Source organism: Arachis ipaensis, chromosome B5, assembly GCF_059453495.1.
Source record: "Arachis ipaensis isolate K30076 ecotype BB chromosome B5, ASM5945349v1, whole genome shotgun sequence".
Classification (NCBI taxonomy): Eukaryota; Viridiplantae; Streptophyta; class Magnoliopsida; order Fabales; family Fabaceae; genus Arachis; species Arachis ipaensis.
The window spans coordinates 68,486,125-68,499,147 of record NC_142440.1 but is presented as its reverse complement, the minus strand read 5'-3'; the positions used below and the strand labels follow the sequence as shown (position 1 = coordinate 68,499,147).

General features: G+C 38.6%; 1 pseudogene; it reads right to left on the bottom strand.

Moving 5' to 3' along the window:
- Positions 1-5,599: 5,599 nt before the first annotated feature.
- Positions 5,600-12,099, bottom strand: LOC148564530 (uncharacterized; annotated as a pseudogene).
- Positions 12,100-13,023: the final 924 nt, after the last annotated feature.

Sequence of the window (13,023 nt, the reverse complement as noted above, 5' to 3'; positions counted from 1 at the left end):
CAATCCAAGCTAAGAATGCAAAAATCTAAATTAAAACCCTCCCAAGCATTTTATCAAACACTTGGAAGGCATAACATAAAAACAAAGAAATTAATAAGAGATAATAAAACCTAAGCAACCAATTGTAAGGAATCAATAACAACAAATGAGGAAAGAAGCAATAAACATGAAATACTTCAAATTGCATTAAAAAGGGAAATCAAATATGACATGAGAATTCATAAACTAAATTGGCAACATAAATAAATCAACAAGAGAAGATAAACTAGAGTAGTAGAACAAATAAAAGTAGAAGAGAAACTAAATTGAAATAAAGTAGAAATTTGAAATTAAAAATAGCTAAACCTAAGAAACCTAAAACCTAGAGAGAGGAGAGAGCCTCTCTCTCTAGAGAACTACATCTAAAACCTAATGTGTGAATAATGATAGATTGTCCCTTTGATTCCCCCACTCTGCAGCATCTAATCTATGTTTTTGGGCTTGGAACTGGGCCAAAAGGAGACCAGAAATTGCCCCCAGTATTTTCTGATACGTGCAGCATGTGGCTCTGTCACGCGTACGCGTCGCCCACGCGTACGCGTCGCTGAACTTTCACAAGGTCACGTGTACGCATTATCCATGCGTACACATCACCTAACTACATGGAAACTATGGCAAATTGCATATCTTTGAAGACCTGGATGTTAGCTTTCCAACGCAACTGAAACCGCCTCATTTGCATCTCTGTAGCTCAAGTTATGATCGATTTAGTACGAAGAGGTCAGACTTGACAACTTACCAATTCCTTCAATTTCTTGTATTCCTTCCACTTTTGCATGCTTCCTTTCCATCCTCTAAGTCATTTCTACCCTATAAATCCTGAAAACACTTAAAAAATATATCACGACATCGAATAGTAATAAGAGAGGATTAAAATTAGCAAATTTAAGGCCAAAGAAGCATGTTTTCAATCATAGCACAAAATTAGGAAGGAAAATGTAAAACATGCGAATTATATGAATAAGTGTGAGTTTAGAGGATAAAATCCACTCAATTAAGCACAAGATAAACCCTAAAAATGGGGTTTATCAATCTCCCCACACTTAAACATTAGCATGTTCTCACGCTAAGCTCAAGAGAACCAAAAGAGTGAAGAGGAATGGTGGAATTTATGAAATGCGACCTATCTATATGAATGCAACTACATGCTTAAATACTTCTACCTATTTGGTTAAAAGTAAATCAAATTCTCCAAGAACAAATATGAATGAGATTCCACTAATTTAAATCATAAACTAAAGTACGAGTAAACTTGCAAAAGAAGATAGCTCATGAAAGCCGGAAACAAAGAATCGAGCATCGAACCCTCACCGAAAGTGTATACACTCTAGTCACTCAAGTGTTTAAGGTTCAATTCTCTCAATTCTCTATTAACCTTGCTTTCTAAGACTTGCTCTTTGATGAGCGGATAATTTATACGCTTTTTGGCATTATTTTTAGTATGTTTTTAGTAGGATCTAGTTACTTTTAGGGATGTTTTCATTAGTTTTTATGTTAAATTCACATTTCTGGACTTTACTATGAGTTTGAGTATTTTTCTGTGATTTCAGGTATTTTCTGACTGAAATTGAGGGACTTGAGCAAAAATCAGAATTAGAGGTTGAAGAAGGACTGCTAATGTTGTTGGATTCTGACCTCCCTGCACTCAAAGTGGATTTTCTGGAGCTACAGAACTCGAAATGGCGCGTTTCCAATTGCGTTGGAAAGTAGACATCCAGGGCTTTTCAGAAATGTATAATAGTCCATACTTTGGCCAAGAATAGATGACGCAAACTGGCGTTCAACGCCAGCTCTCTGCCCAATTCTAGCGTCCAGCGCCAAAAAAGGATCCAAAACCAGAGTTGAACGCCCAAACTGGCACAAATGCTGGCGTTCAACTCCAAGAAGGACCTCTACACGTGCAACACTCAAGCTCAGCCCAAGCACACACCAAGTGGGCCCCAGAAGTGGATTTATGCATCAATTACTTATTTCTGTAAACCCTAGTGACTAGTTTATTATAAATAGGACCTTTTACTATTGTATTAGACATCTTTTGATCATTTTAGGATCTTAGGATCATCTTTGGACGCCTGGTTCTTAGATCAGAGGGGCTGGCCATTCGGCCATGCCTGGACCTTTCACTTATGTATTTTTAACGGTAGAGTTTCTACACTCCATAGATTAAGGTGTGGAGCTCTGCTGTTCCTCAAAGATTAATGCAAAGTACTACTGTTTTCTATTCAATTCACTTGTTCCGCTTCTAAGATATTCATTCGCACTTCAATCTGAATGTGATGAACGTGACAATCATCATCATTCCCTATGAACGCGTGCCTGACAACCACTTCCGTTCTACATTAGATTGAATGAGTATCTCTTAGATCTCTTAATCGGAATCTTCGTCGTGTAAGCTAGAATGATGGCGGCATTCAAGAGAATCTGGAAAGTCTAAACCTTGTCTGTGGTATTCCGAGTAGGATTCAATGACTGAATGACTGTGACGAGCTTCAAACTTGGGATTGCTGGGCGTAGTGACAGACGCAAAAGGATAGTAAATCCTATTCCAGTATGATCGAGAACCGACAGATGAATAGCCGTGCCGTGACAGAGTGCGTTGACCATTTTCACTGAGAGGATAGGATGAAACCATTGACAAGGGTGATGCCTCCAGACGATTAGCCGTGCCGTGACAGGGCATTTGGATCATTTTCCCGAGAGAAGACCGAAAGTAGCCATTGACAGTGGTGATGTATCACATAAAGCCAGCCATGGAAAGGAGTAAGACTGATTGGATGAAGATAGCAGGAAAGCAGAGGTTCAGAGGAACGAAAGCATCTCTATTCACTTATCTGAAATTCTCACCAATGATTTACATAATTATTTCTATCCTTATTTTATTATTTAATTTCGAAAACCCCATTACTATTTTATATCCGCCTGACTGAGATTTACAAGGTGACCATAGCTTGCTTCATACCAACAATCTCCGTGGGATTCGACCCTTACTCACGTAAGGTATTACTTGGACGACCCAGTGCACTTGCTGGTTAGTTGTGTGAAGTTGTGAACCATGGTATTGGCATCATGTTTTTGGCGCCATTACCAGGGAAAGAAAGAGTGATGAATTTTACATAATCAAAGTGTAATCACAATTTCTGCGCACCACTCTTCTTCTACCAATCAACAAATAATTTGATGCACAAACACACATATCAAGAGGTCTTTTAAGGGTTGTAATGGGGTTAGGGTTAAGGTAGGATTGTATTTGGCCAAGTGGACTAAAATCTGAATCCTTAATTAACCTAAACTTCCCACCTAACTTAAGACAATCCATGTAATCATAACATAAAACCTAACTACCCATTAACTATGTTTTGCCACATATTTGTACATCCCAATTTTGAGAACAATACATATGCATTGCTATCACATTTACTTTGGGGCATTTGTCCCCTTTTATTTATTTGCTCTTTTTCTTTTCTTTTTTCTCTTTTTCTTTTCTTTTTTTTCTTTTTTTTCTTGTTATTTTTTTTCTTTTCTTTTGTCTTTTCTCAATGCATAGAACAAAGATATTGAATGCAAGAATATAAGTTTAGCTATTGTTTTGCACATTTTTACAAGAATATACAACACCTAATTCTCAAACCAAATATTTCCAAACCCAACTTCCCCACACTTAAATCATGAACACTCTTACTAGTCTAAGCTAACCAAAGATTCAAATTAAGGATATTATTATTTTACACTTAGAGTTAATGATGTGCTAAAGTAAAGAACAAATGGGATAAGTAGGCTCAACATTGGTTTACAAAGGATAATGAAAAGGTTAAGGCCATATGGGTATGTAAGCTCAGTGAAACAAAGGCCTCAATCATATAAGTGCATGCATACATCGAACAATGGAAATATAGAATTAAGCAAGACGAAGATCACAATTTTAGAAAGAACAATACACACCAAAATTAAAATATTAGTTGATAAAATGCAACCAATCAAATAGGCTCAAAGTCTTACTGATTTTGTGTGTTCAAGCTCTAAACCATGTTCCAAAATAAATTTCTTCAAGCAAGTTTAACAATTTTAATTCGAATTAGTGAAATGCTATAAAAAAGTTTCTTGAAAAAGAATTCATCACTTCAACCAAGTAGTGGTAAAATATGTACAAAATCAAACAAACATGCAATGAAACATGCAAATACAACAACTAACAAATTAAATATTGATGTTGAGACAGGAAAGTAACTAACCCACGGAGATCGGTATCGACCTCTCCACACTTAAAGATTGCACCGTCCTCGGTGCATGTTAAGATGTGCAAGTGGGCAGGTTGCTCCAACTAATGCTTTTCTCCAAAGACTGTGCAGAGGGACTTGTCTGTTGCCCCATGTAAAAGTCTTCCGTTTCCCTTCTTGATGGCCATCCTGAAAGAAGAGAAAAGAGAAGAAAAGTAACCCAGAAACAAAGATAAAAACAAATAAAATATGGGTGGGTTAATGCCAAGTAATGAGGGTCTCAATTACATGGTAGCTACAACATGCAAGTGAAAAAATAGTAGAATCAAAAGGCATATCAATAGTGCAAAAATTACAACAATGGGGGAGAGAGCGGGTCATGAAAGACAATATAAGTTCATATCAATGCAAGAGGAATACAAGTATCATAAAAGATTAGCATTGACTTAAACAATATTACCCAATCAGAATAAAATAGGTCATGAAGCACCAAAATAATGCAAGAGATATTCAATAGTTGAGCAAGAAAATTCAACACCAAAGAAAAAGTATCAAATTTAGAAAAGAAAATAAAAACATGCACAAAATTAAAATGCAATGAGTGAAAGTATGCAATTGCAATAAGGAAAATAGAATGAAAGAGAATAAGGATAAGAAGTTAAATAAATGAAGAAGAAGAAAGTAAGAAAGGAGGAGGAAAGAAGGAGAAAGGAGAGAAGAAAGAAGTAAGAAATGAAAAACAGGGTGCGACGTGCGCGCGCAGGTTACGCGTATGCGTGAAAACTGAAGTAGCAATGTGACACGTAAGCGTCGACCATGCGTAAGCATCGACCACGCGTACGCGTGGATGGCGAAACATGCACACTGACGCATGAGCGTTGGTCACGCGTACGCGTGACTACTCGCGCGACTCCAGCGCCATGGCATCAAAACTCTCTGTTCAAGCACCCTTTTACGCTGATTGGCAAGCCCACGCGTACGCGTCGCTGACGCTTATGCGTGGATTGGCAAAAACGCAGGGGATGTGTACCCGTGGGGCACGCGTACGCGTGGGTTGGCTTGTGTGCCAGGCACCCCTCCCGCGTCGTTCCAGCACAACTCTCTGTTTATTTTGTTAATATTATGCACTGACACATGACGTGTGTGCGTCATCGACGCTTATGCGTCGAGTGCAATTTTTTTTAACTAACCATAACTTAAACTAAATAATTCTAACTAAAAATAAAAATGCAATTAATTACCAACATAAATAAAAGATAAAATTGGAAGAGTTTACCATGGTAGGGTGTCTCCCACCTAGCACTTTTAGTTAAAGTCCTTAAGTTGGACATTTGGTGAGCTTCTTGTCATTGTGGCTTGTGCTTGAACTCATCTTGGAACTTCCACCAACGCTTGGACTTCCAATAAGCTTCAACATTCCCAAGTGAATTTGCCAAGCCTTGAGGGAGTTCTTCACAAGCTTTGAGCTCCCAAAGTTGATCCTCTTGTATGTCAGGATCCCAAATCTTATTTCCACACCCGTCTTTAAGTGGATCATCATTATTCCAACCGGGTGGCAAGCAATTCAAATTCTCAATGTAGTACCAAACTCTTCTCTTAGATCCAACCAAATGTTCACTAGTCTCACCCTTGCATCTAACTCTTGAGGTCTCAACTTTGATGAGTCTTGATTTGCAACTCCAACCACTAAACATTCTTCTCTTATGCTTTATGCCACAAAGCTTCCTAAGTTGACCATCGGTTTCAAGAATACCATACTCAAGTGGGACTGTAAAGCGAATAGAGATAAGTCTTACCCACTCAAATGATGTAGTAGACGGCAACCTAGGTAGAGAAGTCTCCAACGATCTTGACAAAGCATGTTCAACTCCCGTCCAACTTTTCCGAAGGACTTCCACTTCCACATCATTCTCAGACTCAATCAGAGGAGGGTCCTCATGTTCAAGGAGTTCAATTGAGGATGTAGAGTCATCATTAGGAAGACTTAATTCATGATCATCATCACCAAGGGAACTCACTTCTTGATCTATTCCATCCAATTCTACATAAGGAATATGCCATGGAGGTTGTGCACTAGCCTCTTTGACATTAATTTCAAGCTTCTCGGAGGAATACTCTATAATTCTAGATTCCCATGGAGGTTCAGCATCTCCTAAGTCTTCAACCACTTCTTCCTCTTCAACTATTATGGCTTCCTCTACTTGTTCCAATACAAAGTCACGTTCCTCATTGTCCACCGGAGTTTCTAGTGTCTTCTTCATGCTACACTCTTCTATTGATTCTCCACATGAAGCCATGGGAGTAATTTGAGTGTTGATGTGTAGTGAAGCTAGACTACCTACTACCTCGGTCAAGGTAGCTATAAACTCTTGTGTCGTCCTTTGCATCTCTCTTTGCTCTTAAAGAAGAACACTTAGAGTGTCATCCATTGGAGATTGGGATGGATATGAGGGTTAATTGCTTGGGAGAAAAGGTTCATGATAAGAAGGTGGTTCATCATAATAAAGATGTGGCGGTTCAACACTCTCCATCTTTTCTACTTGTTGCACAACACACTTCAATTATTGGTTCTCAAGTTGAGATTCTTTAGCCACGAGAGCTTCGTGTCCTTTTCGGCTTACCACTCGCTCCAGTTGATGAATGGTTGCTTGAAATTGATCCAGTGTCTCCTTGAGACGATCCCTTGATTCTTGTTCTGCTTGGATATCATAAGTAGGATCATAAAGCTCTTGGATTGATAGATATGGAAATGGTGTATATGGAGGTGGTAGTTCTTGGGAGTAATTGTGTTGAAATGTGGGTGGCTCTATGTATGGTTCATATGGCTCATAAGGTGGTTGGTATGATGGATAAGGGTTAGAATCATATGAGGGTGTTTGGTAGTAAGTGGCTTGTGAGTATGGTGGTTCAAAGCTATGTTGAGGAGGGGGTTCATAGGCATATGGTTGGGCTTGTTGGTAACTACAAGGAGGTCCACCATATCCATTGTCTTGATACGCACCTTGGAATGGCTCTTGCTCATAGTAAGTTAGTGGAGGTTGTTGATTGTCACGAAAGGGTCCACCATAACGATTGTCTTGGGATGCATCGTAGAATGGTTGTTGCTCATGTTACATTGGAGGAGGTTGTTACCGAAAGGGTTGATCAAATCCTTGTGGCTCCTCCAATCTTTGATTGTCCCAACCTTGATGCATGTTCTCATTATAGCTTCCATTCTCTACAACATAATTTGAACCAAACTCATAGCCAAAGGGGGTGAGAATTCATAGTAGCAAATAAAAATAAAAGCTAATAAAAATAAGCAATAAAGTCCTAAAACTAACAAAAACTAACAAATAAGAAAAAAAAACAAATATGTACAATAACCAATAAGCTTCAGAAAGTCCCAAAACTGGGCTCTGGAGGCCCAGAAATCGGCCCCAGCGATTTGCATTAATGAGGTCACGTGCTGGGATTTGTGCGTGCACACAAATTGTTGTGCGTTTGCACACATGCTGTTGTGCTTCTTGTGCGTACGCATAGGATGTTGTGCGCACGCACACTCCAATGTGTGCTTCTCCTTTGTTCTCTTCATGTTTTCTCCCTCTTACATGCTCTTCTTCCATCTTTACCAAGCCATTCCTACCTTCTACATCTGAAATCAGTCACAAACAATATTAAGGTATCAAATGGAATGTAAATGGAATAAAATTGACTAAATTAAACACAAAATAGCATGTTTTAACAATTAAGCTCAACTTAGGGAGAGAACACAAAAGTATGCTATCTGGATGAATAAATGTGGGTTTATATGATGTAATCCACTCAAATCAATTCAAAATTTATCATCAAATATGGGTTCATCAATTCTCTCACACTTAAACAATAGCATTTTCTCATGCTAATCATAATCAAAGGAGAAGGATAAAAGGGCAAGCAACTTATTTAATGCATCTACTTATGTGCATTGATGACCGGAATTCACTCCCCATATAAAATCATGAATCCGTTCCTTGGCAAGCGCACCAAAAATATCGTCAAGTAATAACCCACTAGGAGTGGGTCGAATCCACAGAGATTGGTAGATTTGAGCAATTTTAATCAATGGGTGAATTAGTCAAGCTGAGCAATATAGGTTGTGATTGCAGAATTTTAAACGAGCGGAATTGTAAATGACTCAAAAGTAAAGAAAAGCAGTAAAGTGCAGAAGAGTAAATGGCGAGAATGTAAAGTACAGAAACATAAATGACTGAATTGTAAATGGGAATGGGGAATAACAGAATGTAAAGAAAGCTATAAAGAATGTGGAAGATAAGAATAGGGGAAATTCATTGGGGTCAGGAGATATTGTTCTCTTTGGATTAAATCCAGCTCATCTCATCTTCAATGATGCAACTCATTGACCTCTTGTAATCACGATTGATTGAACCCCAATCCCTTGGTGATTCAATCTCTCAAATCTTGATAATCAGCCAATTCCTTGGTCTAATTGCTCATGAAGAGAGATATGCTTGGTCCCTGATTATACCACACATCCTCATAGATCTAAATAGTGGGTAGATTATATGTCACCATATCCAATCACCAAAACCGAGATCTACTCAATTGTGAAAAGGAATTTCAAGCATGGTTTCATGTTTCCTTTTCCAAGGTTCTGATGAGGGAAAAACGATTCCACACAAACTCACCGGCAAGTGTACCGGGTCGCATCAATTAGTAATAACTCACAAGAGTGAGGTTGATCCCACATGGATTGATGGATTGAGCAATTTTAGTTAGGTGATGAATTTAGTTAAGCGAATATTTGATGAATTGAGTGATTTTGATTAACAAAAGTAAAATTTCAAGAAAATAAAAGTGCAGAAAGTAAATTAGGCAGAAAAGTAAAGTGCAGAAGAGGTAAATTGCAGAAACTTAAAGTTCAAGAAAGTAAAAGAGCTGAAACTTAAATTGCAAGAAAAGTAAATGACTAAAAATTAAAGTGCAAGAAACTCAAATTGCTGAATCTAAATTGCTGGAAAATGTAAATTGCATTAAGAGTAAAGGGATTTAGGTGTTGGGATTCAAATTGAACTAGAAAATGTAAACTAAAGAAATCAGAGGGCTATGAGATGAAAAGATTCAGCTCAGTAGCCAAACAGAAATGGAAATTTCTTGAACAAACAAACAACAAGAAAACTTAACTCAATTATTGAAGATCGAAGAAGAGTAATGAGATCAGAAAGCAGATCTAGATCTCAATTACTCCCTTGACCAAACAGAAAAGAAATTGCAGAAGAAATGAAAATGAAAACGGAAAAGAAAATTCAGATCTAAATTTCAATTCTTAGAACTATCAAATGAAAAGTAGAAGACGATTCTCAGGTGAAGAATTTCAATGGAATTCTTCAATCTGAATTCCAAAACCCAAAACAGAAAGTAACAAGTGCAGAAAAGAGAAGCAAAACAGAAAACTAGATCTGAACTTAATTCTAAAAATGCTAACAATGAAAAACAAAAGAGAGCTCTTCTGAAATTAAATTCCTATCTATATATACACTTTCTATTTCAGGCCTTCATCCCTTGGAGTGGGCTTTTTGGTCTTGCATGGAGTGGATAAAAATGGCCATTTGTTACAGCTTCAGGTGAACGTAGCATTCTCAAGTTGAACGCTGTATTCTTTCACCGACGCGTGTGCGTCCTTAGTGCCTGCGCGTCTCTTGCGCTTTTCATCATCGGCGCGGGCGCGTACTGGGCGCGAGTGCGCCCTTAAGCAGTGTTCATTAACTGAACGCTCCGTTCACGCTATGAAAGCTATGTACGCGTGGGCGCCTTGTGCGCTTGCGCGTGCATAGCCACATCTCAATTATGCGTTCCAGCATTCTGTGCGCGTCTGCATCCATCGCCGGTTTTATTCAATCGGCGCGGGCGTGGCATGTGCGCGTGTGCGTCGGTTCCCTTTTTCAAGTTTCCACTCTGAAAGTATCGCAGGCGTTCACTCGAAATGAATGTAGCGTTCGTTGTTGGTGAACGCTAATCCCCAATCGACGCGTGCGCGGCATGCGTGCGTGCGCGTGGATCTCCAAAATTGCTTCCCTGTGCGGAGGCGGCTAGTGCGCGTGTGCATCGTAGGTGAACGTAGCGTTCATTGAGTGAACGCAGCGTTCTCCTGCACGTTGCCTTTCTCTTTGTTTCTTCTTCTAACTCCTTCACCTGTTATCAATTAAACATGCCATCAAAGTCTCACCAAAATCATAAGGTTTTGCATCATTTATAGTAATCAACTAAATTGTGCATAAATCTCATGATTTTATACAAAAATCAATAATGTTTAATTGAGTCAAAGCAACATGAAATTTTACTCCAATCACTTACTTATTGTGCAAGCAAGTGCATAAAACCTAATGAAACAAATGAAAAATGCTTGTGAAACTAGCATAAGATGACTTGTCATCACAACACCAAACTTAAATCTTGCTTGTCCCCAAGCAAGCACTAAAACATGAGAAGGAATGAAATGAAACAGAGAAGCATATATCCTTATTCAGTAGGTAATTGAATTAAGACTATAGGATTTTATGCAGACAGATGCAGCTCACTTATTCTTTGCTGATAAATAATTAATGTTTCTTTGAGGATTCACTACAGTTGCTGTTATAATTCCTTGCTCTTTGATTGATCCCTTTTTTATTTTTCCTTCTTTCTTTTGCTTAGAAAGCTTATTTCTCAATGGTAGCTCAGTGTCAAGTGTTGCAGCAGCCTTTTGGCTCAATTTTTCTCAACAATTCTTCACTACAGACACTTGGCTCACAATTCTTCTTAGGAACATTGATGCACAGCACCTCTTTGGGTTACTAAATGCTTTGTAACTAGGTTGCCCTTGATAATGGACTTTCTGTTGGTAATCCCGGATTAGTTAATCCAAGTTACCAAGTTTTAAAAGACTCCTCAGAACCTAATTGTCCAAGCATATCCTAGTACAAAAAGCACCACAGGCATATGTCCTAAGGTCCAAGCTATTGGTGTCTAGCCTTATTGTTTGTTTCTTCTATTTTTATTGCCAATCCTTGGCTTTTCTTTTCTTTTTCTTTCTTACTTTTCTTTTTTTTCCAAGGATGTTCATTAATTAAAAGGTTTCATAACAGCAACTAAGTTCACACTACATACAACATTCTATTATGTAGCTTTTATTATCGAGCTTATTATCCAATCAAGCAATTACCACCACAGGTCTTGATTCTAATTCCTACTACATTGGACACTCACTTTCTATTTCAAACATTTTCTCTTATTGATGAAAAAGGGGGAACAAAGCCTACATTCAAGTAAGATGAAAATTGAAACAGACACTGTGGCCAGATTACTTATTTTGAATATTAAAATAAAAGATAAAAGACATAATGCAGAACTTACTTGAAACATGAAATTGCAAAAACATAAAATCTTAATCTTGAAAATTGCATAACTTGGAAGGCATATCATTTTGCAGATATGCATCTTCCTTATTTATTAAGATTATGAAGAAACTTCACCACCTCTACTTTTTATGCTCTTTTCCTTTGCTGGATTCTCCTTTCTTTCTTTGCTCCTGCTTCCTCTTCTTGCTTGTTTCTTGTGGCTCTTCAGCAGGGGGTTTCTGAAGCCAAAACCGGCCTACATGCTCCCATAATCCAGCCTCCTTCAGCTTTTGTTCTGTTCTTTCTATATTCCCACAGGCTTTTGCTCTTTGCTTGTTTACCAATTCTTGGCACTCGATGAATGGTTTGATCTCTCTATTTATCACTGGCATGCCGTAGACTAGGTAGTTAAGCTTTGCTTGAGTCTCTATATCATAATCAATCCTGTCTGAATGCCGAGCTTCCCCTACTGTGTGGTATATTTTTTCCATTGATGAAAACTCTGGAGGTATATCTCCTGGTCAGCATGTTGTTAAAACAATTTATTGAATGATTCTTGAGAGTGATCAAATTGTTCCCTTTGCTGTTCCAGAATTCTTGCTTGGAATTCCCTCTGCTGGTCCATCATTTTCATCTGGAAATTCTCTTGTCGCTCCATCATCTTCAACTGCCAGTTCTCTTGTTGTTCCTGAGCCCTCAAATACTGCTCTTGCTACCTCAAATATTGCTCTTGTTGTTGCTCCTGTGCTCTCACATATTGCTGAGATAATTCTGCAATGGCAGATTGCATTTGGCTTAAATCAATGCTGCTGTATGTGTGTCCTTCTTCCATTTGTGGCCCAGAGGCCTGTCCTTCTTCTATTTGTAGCCCAGAGGCCTGTCCTTCTTCTATTTGTGGCCTCCTTCTTCTTCCTTGAGCTCTTCTCTCACTCTAATCATCAATGGCACCTTCTAGTCTCTGTCTGGTGAGTGCCCTTCCATCCTGAACCCAATTTGTATCTGAATCTTCAAAGAGTACCCCTGCTCTATTGCACAAACGCAATATGGTACTTGGGTGGCCAAGTCTAGCTGACTTGCTACTGCTTTCAGCCATCTCTTGGATATTGTCTGCAATGAGTTGAGGAACATTTATTTCTCCTCCTTTTAGTATGAAGTGTACCATAATTGCCCTTCTTATAGTGACTTCTGAGGGATTTCCAGTGGGGAGGATTGATCTCCTCACTATCTCGTACCAGCCCTTGGCCTCAGGTGAAAGGTCCATTCTCTTTAGGTGACATGGCTCCCCTTTTGAATCTCTCACCCAATCTCTGCCCTCCAGACATATGTCATTTATGAGCTCATCAGGGTCATTCTCACTATTTGTTCTTTCATCAAAATTGGGTTCTCTGAAAGGTATTGTTCTTATTTGTAAGACC